General features: G+C 38.7%; 1 protein-coding gene across 3 annotated transcripts in view; it reads left to right on the top strand.

The window, feature by feature from the left end:
• The window catches only part of Fgf12 (fibroblast growth factor 12), a 522,828-nt gene that overhangs the window by 315,745 nt on the left and 193,750 nt on the right, over positions 1 to 13,333 (top strand). The gene's annotated exons all lie outside the window — the stretch shown is intronic.

The following is a 13,333-nucleotide window of genomic DNA, read 5'->3' as shown; positions in this document are numbered from 1 at the left end:
TTTCCCATTTTCCTTTTAAAACTACTCATTCCTGCTAAGCTTAGTGGCACAGGCCTATACTGGAAACTACTCATTCCTGCTAAGCTTAGTGGCACAGGCCTATACTGGAAAGCTGAGGCAGAAGGGTCACAATTTTAGGGTCTCTCTGAACTAAGTTTAAGACCAACCTGGGCAATTCAGTGAAACCCTGTTTACAAACCTGAAGCCAGAAGAAAGGGCGATCTTGAAGCAGTTGTTTAGCATATGGGAGGCCCTAGGTTCAGTCCTCAGTGACACTCACACACACACTCACACACACACACACACACACACACACACACTCATATGCATTCACACTCATACACACACATACACAGGCACACATACTCAACTCACTCATATAAATCCTACTCATTCCTAGACTGAAAAATTCTATCTCTTGTTTGTTTTAGTAATGAATGTTTCATTTTTAAAAAATGGCTAACATAATTAATTTGGATCCCTTAATTCTAAGTTTTTAATATTGCATATTCTTGCCAATCATAAATACAATTATACTTTATTTGATCTCATAAAATATTAACTTCATTATGACTTTAAGATTAAAAGAAATGTATTTCAGAATGGCCTATATCTGATTTTTAGAAATCTAATTGTAAATGTAAAATGTTAGTCATCCAGTTAGGTTTTCTATACAATACCAAGCATATGATGTTTTGATACCACTAGTCACAAGCATATAGACACAGCCAAAGGCTCATCCTGTTCTGAACAGAAACAAGAACCAAATGGTTGCTTGGGGAAAATTGTCAAGGGAATCATGTATCTAGTGTACAAGGACACACAGATGCCTCCAAAAGCTATGAAGACATCTACTCGCTCTAATGATGGGTCTTTTGGGCCCATCCTTTCTGCCCTTTCACCTGCTTGAGCACATTTGTTAGAGTTCTTGACAGAAAAGTTGTGGCATATCTAATTTTGCTTTCGAAAGTCACCTGTATTTTAAGACTATGTCATTATTTCTTGTGAAATTATTCCTGTAGGTTGAGTTGAAAGAAAAGGAAGTGGATGCATTATCCTGCGGGTATCCCCAAGCAAAGCTTTTATCCCGCCAAGCAGCACTTTGGCACATACAGGGCTGTCACTCCTCATGCTATTTCTACTCAGTAGCACAATTAGCCGTCACACTTAACGTGTGAATTCATTTATTCCATTGGATATATATATATATATATATATATATATATATATATATATATATATATATATATATATATATATATATATTTTAGAAAGGAAACAACTTTGCAGTGTGATTTGGAGACTAGGAAGATAGCTCTGGTGTTTACTAGAAATGCATATTTTGTAGTTTACGACATTGCCTCCAAATAAGATTTGTGGAAAGCTTTAACCAGACCCATTGATTTCCTTGGATAGTTTAGCAGCTGACACACATCACAAGGACTAACTTGCTTGACTCCTTTAACCGGCCGGGGTTTGTCACTTTTTTCTTGATAGGATATTTCTTTCTGATGGGGAGATTCTTGCTCCAATGTGACTGCTTGTTCAGAAGAGGAACACACGAGACGGTTGAAATTGTGCTCTTGCCAAATTGCTCTCCCACTGTTGATAATGCATTTAGAGGTGGGACACATTGGTTTAGAATCTTTTTAAAACTACATAACTAAGTGGATTCTTAAAAGCTGGTGAGGACTAAATTTGCCTTTAGTGTTTTCTTGGCTCCATGGGGTAACTAATGTTTGGCCTTGGGTCAGTCACATAAACTTTCTCCCATTTTTATGAGCTCAGGTTGTACCAGGTGAGAGGGACATATAACCTCACAAACCCCTGCTGCTTCCTTTCGTTCCTTTTTTGTGCAGAAATCAATGTGTGCTCAGTAAATCTTTTTTTTATTGCATCCCTTTCTTTCTCTGAGAGGTATATTGTGAGCAGATATGAGGTTATTAATTTGCAAATCACTGCATCTTATTGTTGAGATGTGGGTAAAGAACCAAAGAGTCTCCTGTATGTTCATTTCCATCCATGATCTGGGTTTAACATGACTGTGTGTCTTGCGGCCAGTAATTTAAACTTCTCTGTGTCTTTAATTCATCCTTTGATTAAATGAGAATATACCAGCCTTTAGATATCAGATATTTTTGCATCAATTAAATGGTGACAATTTACAAAAAGTGTTTTCAACAGTACTGAGAACACAGTAGTTCTTAATAAAGCTCATTCATTATTGTTAACTTGTCATTAAAGTTAGAGAGCCTGTTTTATTTGCTGGAATTTTCTTTTTTTTTGAGGGAGGAGCTTGCAAGCAGCTCATAGACAGTAGCTGTTTAGCCGAAGTAGAATTCTTCACAGCAGCTGCTGTTATTCAAAACAGTTTGATGTGTTTACACTGGAGGATATTGAAATAATTAAGTAAAATAGTTCAGAAGACGTGGAGTCCTCTCACCTGCATCATCATGTGGTGATTTTGTAGAAACGTATCTTCCAGCTCAACTCTAGACAGATATGTAAGCAAATGTAAATTAGAGAAATGATGAATGACTTAATAGTGTAAACAAACCTATGTACTACATAGTGTTATGCTTTTGAGTTTTTACATACACTGTTTCTATCTTCTTGGAACACAGTAAATCTTATTCACCTGGTATGATGGTTAATATCACCTATGAGAAAGTATCTAGAACTACCCAGGAGACGGGACTCTGGCCAAACATATGGGGAATTAACTTGATTTTGTTAATTGAAGTAATAAGACCCACCCACTGTGGGTGGAGCCATTCCCTTGGCTAGGCTCCTAGACTATAAATGGAGAAAAGAAACTGAGCAGCAGCTTGTGTTCAGCCCTTGATGCTTCCTGACTATGCATGTGATATGACCAGCTGCTCTGGGAGCTTTGATCTCCCCATTATGATGGACCCTGAAACTGTATTGGAATAAACCATTTCTTCTTTAAATTTCTTTGGTCAAGGCATTTTGTCACAGCAACATTAAAGTAACTTAAGCACCCGATGATGAGTCAGCCTAGTCACACCAGAATCTCTCACAATCTTTATACTGTCTATGGTATGTGCTGCGCCAACTCTATGCATGCTCAGCCACTGCTCTCTGCCACAAATAATCCCTTTATCTGCTACGTGTGTGAGCCCTATATGCCTACTTATAGCTGCAAATATCACATTACACTCAAGGGTTAGCTGCATCTGTGCTTCCCTGTTCGAGTACGACTTAATTATTTGCTCTTCTAGCAAGCAATGAACATGTTCCAAGCTCCCAAACTGCAGGGACACATTTTTTTTTTCCTTGACTTACTTCAAATGAAAGCCATTGGACAGATTTCAGCAATGGACACATATACTTTTCCTTATTCTTCTTCCATCTGCTTAAGGCCCCGAGAGCTCAAGTTCAGGATAGCTGCAGCTCTCTGTCAACGGCTTTGAAAAATAACTGAGGACAAAAAGTAAAGGATCAGCTCATATCTGTTCAACATCACCCATTGAAAGATAGAACAGCTTGAATGAATCCAGGGCCAGGTCACTTGGTTTCCACCCTGCTGAATCTTTAACATTTTCTTCTCTGTGAAGTGATGTGTTTATAAAAGACAGGCTTATAACAGAAACTTTTCAAGTTTATAAGTTGACAGTGACTATTTCTTAACTTCTGAAAGACTATATAAATTGGCAAAGGTGTAAGATCCAGCAGTGGAGTAGGTTTTGTACTGATTTTAAAAACAGCGATGAAATTCCCTTCTACGTTCAATAAGTACACAAACCTGAACCAGCCTCATCTTGTCTTTGACATTTGCAGTTGTTTGGGATCCTTTTATCCAAGGTTTTTCCATCATCCTCCTTGGCCAGCGACCTAGTCAAGGCATACTATAAGATAAACTCACTGGTCTGTTCAATTATTTTTTTTTCTTCACTGTTATGCATCACTAAGAGAAAAGCTGAAATTTGACTGGTAAGATTTGATATAAGTTAACCTCCTGACTTCAGGCTTCTTTGCCTCTGTTCTCAGTCCTTCTTCTGTTCCTCAAAAACATCAGCTCTGTTCCACCTGAGGACACTAGAATAGGTGCCTTCTCACTCAACACCCTTCTCTCTAATCTGTGAATTTTACTCTTTTCTCTTTCTGATTTATCTAGATAGATTATAATCTCTGTGATTAACAGTCTCCTTTGGATACCTGAATTCTTTTTCGTTTTCTAGAACTCCTTATTCAATAAACTGACTTTATTGTCTATGGCTACTACCAAATCATTTCCCATACAGACCGCATGTTCTTCTCAGTCCATTCTTGCCTAGGAAGTTTCTTTCACTGTATGACATCACTTAAAGCAAGACTGTTGGTCTTTGGTTTTGACAATAACCCTTTGTGGTTTCTTTAACTGTAAAGTCCGCTTTCCCTTCTGAACAAACTGTATCTCTTATTTATACAGTTGCAGCTGATGCATTTACTGTGTGTGCAGCCTGCTGACTACCCCGGGGGATATAGGCTGGGTCCTCTCTCTATATAAATATATCTTGGTAGTTAGTATGGATCTGCTATGTGTTTAATTCATGGCAGTGGAGTTTATGGTAAGTGGCTAGTTAATTGTTTATTCATAGTCACCAACAAAATAAAGGAATAGGAACAAATGCTGACTGCATACTGTGGACTGGTGTTTTCAGAGCCTATTGCCATGAAATTTAAAGGAGCAATTATATATCTTCAATGAGGGGGTCAGGAAAATAAATGGCTATGTGACAAACATGATTTCATTAATCTTTTTACATTTATTTATCTTATGTATGTTTGTCGGTGAATATGCACATGCCATAAAGCACATGTAGACATTAAAGGATTCCTTTTGGGGGGAGTTGATTTTCTACTTCTACTATGTGGTCTCCAGAGAGTGACCTCACCCACTAAGCCAGCTTCCAGGTTACAAGAACTATGCACATGCCATAAAGCACATGTAGACATTAAAGGATTCCTTTTGGGGGGAGTTGATTTTCTACTTCTACTATGTGGTCTCCAGAGAGTGACCTCACCCACTAAGCCAGCTTCCAGGTTACAAGAACTATTATTATTATTTTTTAACCCGTAAATTTGGGATCTATCTACTATAGTAGCTAATGTTTGCTAAGCATCTTCTAAGTGTTTAGTACTTGTGTGAAACTTTTTATCAACTTTTGCTTGTATCTTAGACAAACATAAGGACAGGAACTGCAACTCTTCCTACTTTGAGTAAAGAGAGGCACAGGAAAATTCAATAATTACCCTGTGGCTATACTGGTATTAAATAATAGGCGTAGGATTTGAACTCAGAGAGTTTAACTCCAGAGTCTTTGACCTAGTCTACACTGTAGCTCCTGGGTTTCTTTCCTGGTGAATATCCTTCCATTTGTAGGAAACACTTCATTACATTGTTGTGTCTGCATCCCCCTGACAGCACTTACCAAACACTAAGAAAGGACTGTAACTGACTGATAAATATTATGATGCTTTCTTTTTTAGACAGAGTAAACATTGAACTTGAGGATTTTTCCAACAAATTTATTTGTTGCTTGAAAGTAGTAAACCATTATAATTTTAAAGACACTAGATCTGTTTTCCTATTTCATATATCAGATTTGGGAAGTTTGACGTGGGTGGGGTGTGTGTGTGTGTGTGTGTGTGTGTGTGTGTACATTTTCGCATGTTTTCTAGCATCCCATATACAGTGGTACTGAGCAGGCATTCAGCCAAGAGCTAGTGCGGTTGCTCTTCCTAAACTGCTTCCTCTGACAGTGAGCTGGAACATGGAGCACCTATGTATGTGGCCTGCTGTCTGCACAGCAATATTAAACCTGCTCCATAGTATTTCGGTGGAATCTTTCAAACTATTATGCAGAGCTTCTTCCTGCTGCCTCTTCTTTAGGAATCATGGAAGCCATTACTCTTAACTGTTTCTCCCATATGCCCTCAGGCTCATTTTCCATACTCCAGACACAGCACTGGAGAAAACCCACAGGACCTCAGTGGATACCTGAATAGTCATACAAATCTCCCCATTTACCAGTTGTATGAACTTGGAAAGATTAGCACCTTGAAGCCAACGTTTCTGCTTGTGTGTGTGTGTGTGGGGGGAGATATTGACATTAATAGCAAATTTATGATGTTCCCACTCAGGGAGGGAAGTGGCCTAGGTTCCTCCTGTTTAGAGAAATAGAGGAGTTGAGCACAGCCTTGAGTAATTGTGTACAAAGCCATTCATCATTCTCTAGGCCTTAGAATTAACCTTTTCATCTTTGTGAAAATCAATTGAAGTTTAATTTAATTGGGCATTGCGCAGCTTTTCTTGGGAAAATGTTAACAAATGCCTGTTCATCGTTGATAGGATACCAAATGAGAAGCCAGGTATTTCATCTAATGCTAGCTTGTTGAACTAAAGAATTTATTGTGGTTTCTCACAGGCACATAAGTCAGGGGTTGCTTACAGGAGGATGGGCCAGGGATTTACTCAGAGGGGGGCAGCAGTGATTCAAAGACAGCTGCACCATCAATGAGCCCAACTTCAGCAATTGTTCACTGCTTGCATAACTTTGTGACACAAGCTTGTCAATCTGTGACTTCCTGGGCTTCTTGGGTCTTACAGGTTTCAGAGGTTTCCTGAACTGCATACCAGTTTATAGCTTCTTGAGTCATGTGGGCCTTCCTTCTCCAGGAGTGAATGGTTTAGTTCAGAGGAAATGGATAAACAATGGAATTTGGAACTCCATTGCAAAGGGGGTGAGGTTGGGGGTGGGTGGGGGGTGGAGGGGTGGGGATTCTACTTTGGGGAGGTTGGAACTTTCACTTCTTGGTCCTTGGTGACAGATCATTTGGACAGGGAAATACCACCATTTCCTGTGCAAAAGAACATAGCTCCTGTCCTGTCATGTATTCTAATGCTCTTGAACAATGCTATCACAGAATCATCTAGAAGAAAAGATCAGAACCTCTAATGTTAGAACTTTGGAATGAATGTTCCCCAGAAATAACCTAGATTATGGATTTAGGCAGGAAACAGAGTTAATAGAGTATTTACACAGCCATGAAGGTAGCCCTGGGCTTGGTCCCTGGCATCACATAGAAAAGGGTTTGGTGGTACACACCAATAATCTCTGCAATTTGTAAGTGGAGGGAAGAGGATCAGAAATCCAAGGTCATCTAACTACTTAATGAGTTTGAGATACATCTCAAATAAAGTGCGGTTATGTTTAGGAACAGTAACTCATTCTTCATCGTGTTTTTACATTAAGGCTGGAAGATGACACTGCTTAATCTATCCCAAAGTTTCTGATCAGAAAGTTGGGGCCAGGTCTGGGGTGGTGGTGGTGGTGGTGGTGGTGGTGCTCACATCTATACTAGGTTCACCCTCTGATTCTGATTAGAAGGTTGAGTCCAGGCTTGGGATTGTCTCTTCTATAGCAAGTTGACACTCTGCCGTGGGCAGGCACTGCTCCGGCCTCCACTGTATAATTTCAGCTACAAAGGGATCTGGATGGGGCCACACAAGCCTTTCCACAAAGCTCCAGTGGATGTAGATGATATCCAGTGAGCATGTCAGGGTGTTGGCCCAGTGGCTGGTAAAGTTTGGAAAGCATCAATATTCCCAGAGAGCTTGCTCAAACCTTGGTCTCTTGGATACAAGATTGATTTTCAGCATTTCTGCATAATAAAATCATCGGCAGAATTAAAGAGTATTGATTTTTCCTGTCACAGAGATTTTTATTTAATTGATATGGCTGTGACCTAGGCATCAGAATTAAAAAATTAAAAAATCCCCCTAGAATGCTGTGATATATAGCAGTTTGTGAATCAATGAGCTAAACTTCTCTTTTGGGATTTCACTTCTGAGGTTTGTGTTCCAAATTTGCATTATTTTATTGTGCAACTTTATCTAAAAGTTTTAATTAAAGTACAGAGATATCATTGCATTATCTCCTGGAATATTTTTTCAATATTTTATTTTTAAAGTAGAGTATGAAGCTGGAAATGATGGCCTGTAGAGCATCATATGTTTCCTGCTGGCTCCACTCAAGTCCCACAACATTCATTTTGCCTGGCTTTGACACCTTCCTCTGGTGCTATTTCAGGCATCTACCACACAGTGATTGATGATTACCATGGCTGTCATCTGGACACCCCACTTTCATGCATACCAACATGCCGAGTACTAAAAGCCTTCTGGTTATGGAGCTACAAAAAGGAAGTCAATATGATTCCTTCCATTTCTCTGAGCAGTAGAGGAGGTGGTACCTTCATGTAAAAACAAAACTTGATATAAGATGCCTCTGGTATCATGAAGTGATCAGAAGAATCTCGAGATTTCAAAGATCAGAGATCCCCCAAAGCCATGTACTCAGTGGAGGTTAGTTTTAAATTGAATCTTGAAGAATAGGAACAGGACACACAAGCTAAGATTAGAAGAATTGAGTTTCAGATAAGGAAGCAGGCAATCAGGAGAAAGCTCCTGCCAGGTTGGAGAAAAATGAGTTGAGTAGTTTGGAAGGAGATTGTGTGGAGGAGTTGCTGGGCCATGTTTCAGAGTGTCTCAGATTACATTTAAAGGAGTGGAAAGTTGCTGAGGTGGGAAACAGAGAGTCAGTGAAAGCTACTCAGTAATTGCAGACCAGTGGGGGCAGAATGCAATTCATTGGGAACATTCTAACTAGCCTTTAGAGAAGAGATGAGTCAAAGCCGAGTATTTATGTAAAGAATTAGTAAGGAAGAAATTTGCATTTTATTTTTAGATCCCTTTTAATCTGTCCATTTATAAAAAGTCTTACCACATTGTATTTATTTCTATGGACACTCCTAATAATGTTAGAGTGAGGCAGGCATAAATTTATGTATGATAGCTGATGTTAATGAGGCTCACAGTCTAGGTCTAGTATTCTAAACTGGTTGACTCAAGTTGTCTTGTACTTTCTCTGTGTTATTGGATCTGAGAATTTATGGGTTCATATTTTATCACTGGAATATTTCAGGTCCCTAGAAAATTCTGTATGAGGCTTCCAATTGTGCTCACCATTAGTCTGTTTTTCTCATTGTCTTTACAAATACTTAGATTCTAATTACTTCACTCACCTCTTATTTACGAACAACACAGTATCATCTTGTAGCTGCCAGGACTTAGGTTTCATCTCAGGGCATTTGTTGGCTGACTTTATGATCCTGGGAAAACCATATTTTTGCATTTTGATTTACTCGTCTGTAAATATAACCCCATAAAACACACATGGATTTTTTTCTTAAATATTTCAACCTAACTACTGCAGTGACAAAGGTCATACCTGTCTCTTTCCACTACTGTGTTACAAAGTACCTTGCTCAGTGTCTGGAATACGCACACTGCATTAGCGACTAAGATTAACAGGAAATAATATCAATAGCAGCTGCCGCACTGAGTGGCAGATTTGTGGGAGATGTAATTGTAAAAGTTCTACAGCGTCCAAAGATTTCCTGGATGCTTTGCCCTGCCCATTGATCTTGTGGACTGACACCTGTACTGTTCATTGAATTCTCCAAACTGGCTCAGAGACACATCTTCTGTAGAAGACAAATTGGCTACAGAGGATGAGTGATGACAGGCATTTGCTTCCATTATCGGTAGTGATGTGCTTCATTTTTCATTCTAAAGGGAAAAAAAAGACTCAGGTTGAATTGACTTGTTAATTATGCAGGGCTTTTTCACCATCTCTGAGGTATCATGGAGAGGGTGATATGGTAATCTCATCATTAAAAACCAAAGGCAGGCCCTCTCTTGGAGCTCATGTGTACATATTTGCTAGCTTTTGTCAAAGCAGGAGATCACCATGTCGCTTGTTTTCACCAGGCTGGAAATCCACAATCTGTGCTGTCAGGCAGTGCTTAGAAGAAAAATCTCTGTCTCTAAGCCCCAGACCACTAATCAGTTCCATAAGTCAACAGATTCAGCGGAGAGACTAAATCAGCCAGTGAGATTATTTGGCCAGTTGTTTATAAAGCAGGGCACTGGACTGAATGCATTCAGTCAGCACACTGGGAAGTAAATGTTGACTCCACAGTCTTATGTACAGTTTTATTTAAAGTATATATTGTTTGTGCTTCCTGGATCTGCATTTGTATAAGGTGAAATGCACAGCTTCTCTGTAGTCCCACAATATTTTAAGAAATCCAAGTTAAAATGTGGGGCAGCAATCATCCAGTGGGGAAGCATCAACCACCTCCAAAGCTCCAGATTTAGAGATGGAACAACAACAAACCAAGTAGCAACACTTTGTGTTTTACCGTGATAGCCCAAGGTCCGGTTTGTTTCTATTTTATTATTTTAATTTATCTTCATAAAAGCTCAGTAACTACACCATGCAAGCAGAAAAGAATCTTAGTCACCAAGTTCTCAAAGTTGGTAAGTATGAGAGTAATGTCATAACATGGACCCATGGACCCATACCTCATTGTGATCTTGTGCTCCTGACTTGAAAAATAAAGGAATGAATAGGGCCAATCTTATTTTTCTCTCAATTTCCATAAGAAATGCTACTTTAAAGAGGGAAAGACAATTATTTGTGCTGCGATTGTGCAAGGCACTCTGGATACCACAAAATGAAAAAGTAAAAATTCCAACATTTAATAGCTTGTCAAAGAAAATGACGAAAACAGCTTAATTTAAGAAATGGAGCTCACCATTTATGCATATAGTAAAGCCTCATCCTTGCAAATTTACATTAACCAAAGATAGAGTAATTTAACAGAATACAACTATTCTGAAAGGTTATTGGAAAATAAATGATCTATCTATTTCTTACTCTTGTAGATACCGAGCTTATAGAGACACCCAGGCAAATATTCAAACTCGAAAAAGATGTGCAATAGGTGTTGTGTGTAAATTACTGGAGGAATGGGATTGATGGATCAATAATCATTTTGATTAAGTAATCAAGTCTCATTCTCCCATAATTTTAATAATCACCTTTGCATTGAAGGATAGAAGCTTTCCATATTTTCTTTCTTGATGAACATTTAACAATAGCATTTTACTATAGAGAACAGAAAAAGTTTACAGAATTGATGTTAGTGAGTGATAAACTAAATACTAAAGACATATTAATTTATTGAGTAAAGAAATACTAGTTGAGCAGCTTACAAATATTATAGAAAATAATGGCAATTATAAATATTTCAGTAGTCTCTAGGATTGAGGGAGAAAACAACTAGGTAATGCTTGCTTTTAGGTTAAGGCTTCATTATCATAGGATGCTGTTCATCCTTATCAAAATGTCTTTTTTGAAAACAGCTTAAAATCTAGAAAACAGTTTTAGTTTTAAATGTCTTCATTCTCTCTCAGTGTCTTCCACTTAGGTTCTAATGGGTCATAATATTTTTTTTTTTCTCACTGCCCGTCCAAAAAAACTTCAACCTGGAGTTTGAAATTTGAAATGCAATTGTGATTTTTTTTTATACCAGTTCATTATTACAAGCCACAAGGAACTTGTTCTTAGAACTTATTTATGGGGCCAATGAGATTGCTCAGTGGGTAAAATGCCTGCTACCAAGGTTGACAATCAGATTTAATCCCTGGGACTCACATGGGGAAGGAGAGAACCAGTTCCTGTAAATTGTCTTGCAACATCCATGTGTAAGCTTGAACACAAGCTTCCACACAAAAGCATGCACACACAAAATATAACTAAGATGGAATTTAGAATGTTGTCTGGGAATACACTGAATTTGTACCTTTCGGAGGAGATTTTGCTGGGGTCTTTTTTCTTTCTTCTAACTTCCTCTCTTTTCATCTACCCTCTTTCTTGTTTGTGACTTCTTGGCTGAATCTTGTATATTTTGTTTATATGGTTTGGATTTATTGTTATTTTCTTGTTACTTGAGGCATATAATACACAGGTGGAAATTAAATTGAAAATAGCATAGCATTTTACAAAACAATATTTTTCTATTCCAACATCATTTTGAAAGATGTATGTGTTAGTTAGGGTACTCTAAAGGAACAGAACTCAAAGGATGTGTGTGTGTGTGTGTGTGTGTGTGTGTGTGTGTGTGTGTATTAAACTAAGTAATCTTTAAAGCAACAGCCACAGAAGAATCATAGCTGAGTCCTTAGAGTCTGTAGTTATGTGTTCCTTGAGCTGAGTGACTCAACAGTCTGTGTAATCCCAGGATGACTCTCCCTGGGGAGTGACAACCCATAGTTGCTCTATCCACAAGACTGGGTGTCTCAGGAATTCCATTCCTGTACGAGAAGCCCAGAACATTCCTGGAGAACTGCTGCTGCTCTTTAGTCTACCATGTAAGCTTGGAAATGAAATGCTTCTGCTATACAGAAGGAAGCAGCAGCCCCTGGAGGCAAGAAGGAAGCTGGAGCAAGCAAAGGTTGAATGATCTCTCCTCCACCACACCCTTTGAACTGCTGCAGAAGGTGCAGCCTACAATAGAGGCTTACCAAACCATTCAAGGCAACTGGGACAGTTCTTCAGTTGCGGCTCCTTGCATAGGTGATTTTATTTGTGTCAAGTCGACATTAAAACCAATCATAACAACCCACGATACCTTGATTACAACAGATTCTGCAAGCTGTCCCCTTCCTTTTCATTCCTTCCAGCCTTTCATTACTGTGTAAACACTGAGGTATACTGACACACCACACACGGACATTCCCTGGAAGAAGCCCCTGCATTCTGTGTTCCACATCTTAGAATGTATGGGGTTTCTTTTTCCTCTTAGATTCTGTATTTAAATGTATTTCATGTGCAGTAAATTATTAACTTCAATTTTTCTTGCATAGTCAATTATGGAAATATGACCTAGAAAAGATATGAATAAGCAAGCTGGAGAATGCTGATCCATTTATTTATTCAGCAAATGTTAAATAACAGCTTCTTAGACCAAGGTTCCATGTTAGGCCACATGAGTAGCAATAACATTTTCCAGTGAGTTCAAGTGAAAGAAAGCCTCAGAAGGACTCTCAGAGGAAAGTGTATTTACTGGAGATTGTATCTGTTGGACTCACTACTACTCATCCCTTGCACGTGCAGGACACTTATTCTAAGTGCATCATAGATCTTTATAAAAGTAATGCATAGTTCTAAATCAAGCATACATTGTAGGTAGTGACCAAGTTCTGTAGACTTATCTTTAATCACTTATGAAGAACACAAACTGTGACCACGTTGCTAGGCACGACTTTGCAGAGGTGCCTCAAGAGATTTGCAGGCAGGAATGGAGGTAGATAGGTAAACAAATTTTTCTAAAGCTCATTTCCAACATGCATCATGGAGGAAAGGGACCTACTGTCTCAGACGAGCTTCTGCAGGACTCGGGTGGAGTTAAAAAATAA

Source organism: Onychomys torridus, chromosome 12, assembly GCF_903995425.1.
Source record: "Onychomys torridus chromosome 12, mOncTor1.1, whole genome shotgun sequence".
NCBI lineage: Eukaryota > Metazoa > Chordata > Mammalia > Rodentia > Cricetidae > Onychomys > Onychomys torridus.
The sequence above is the reverse complement of the archived record's forward strand: the minus strand, read 5'-3'. Positions and strand labels throughout refer to the sequence as shown.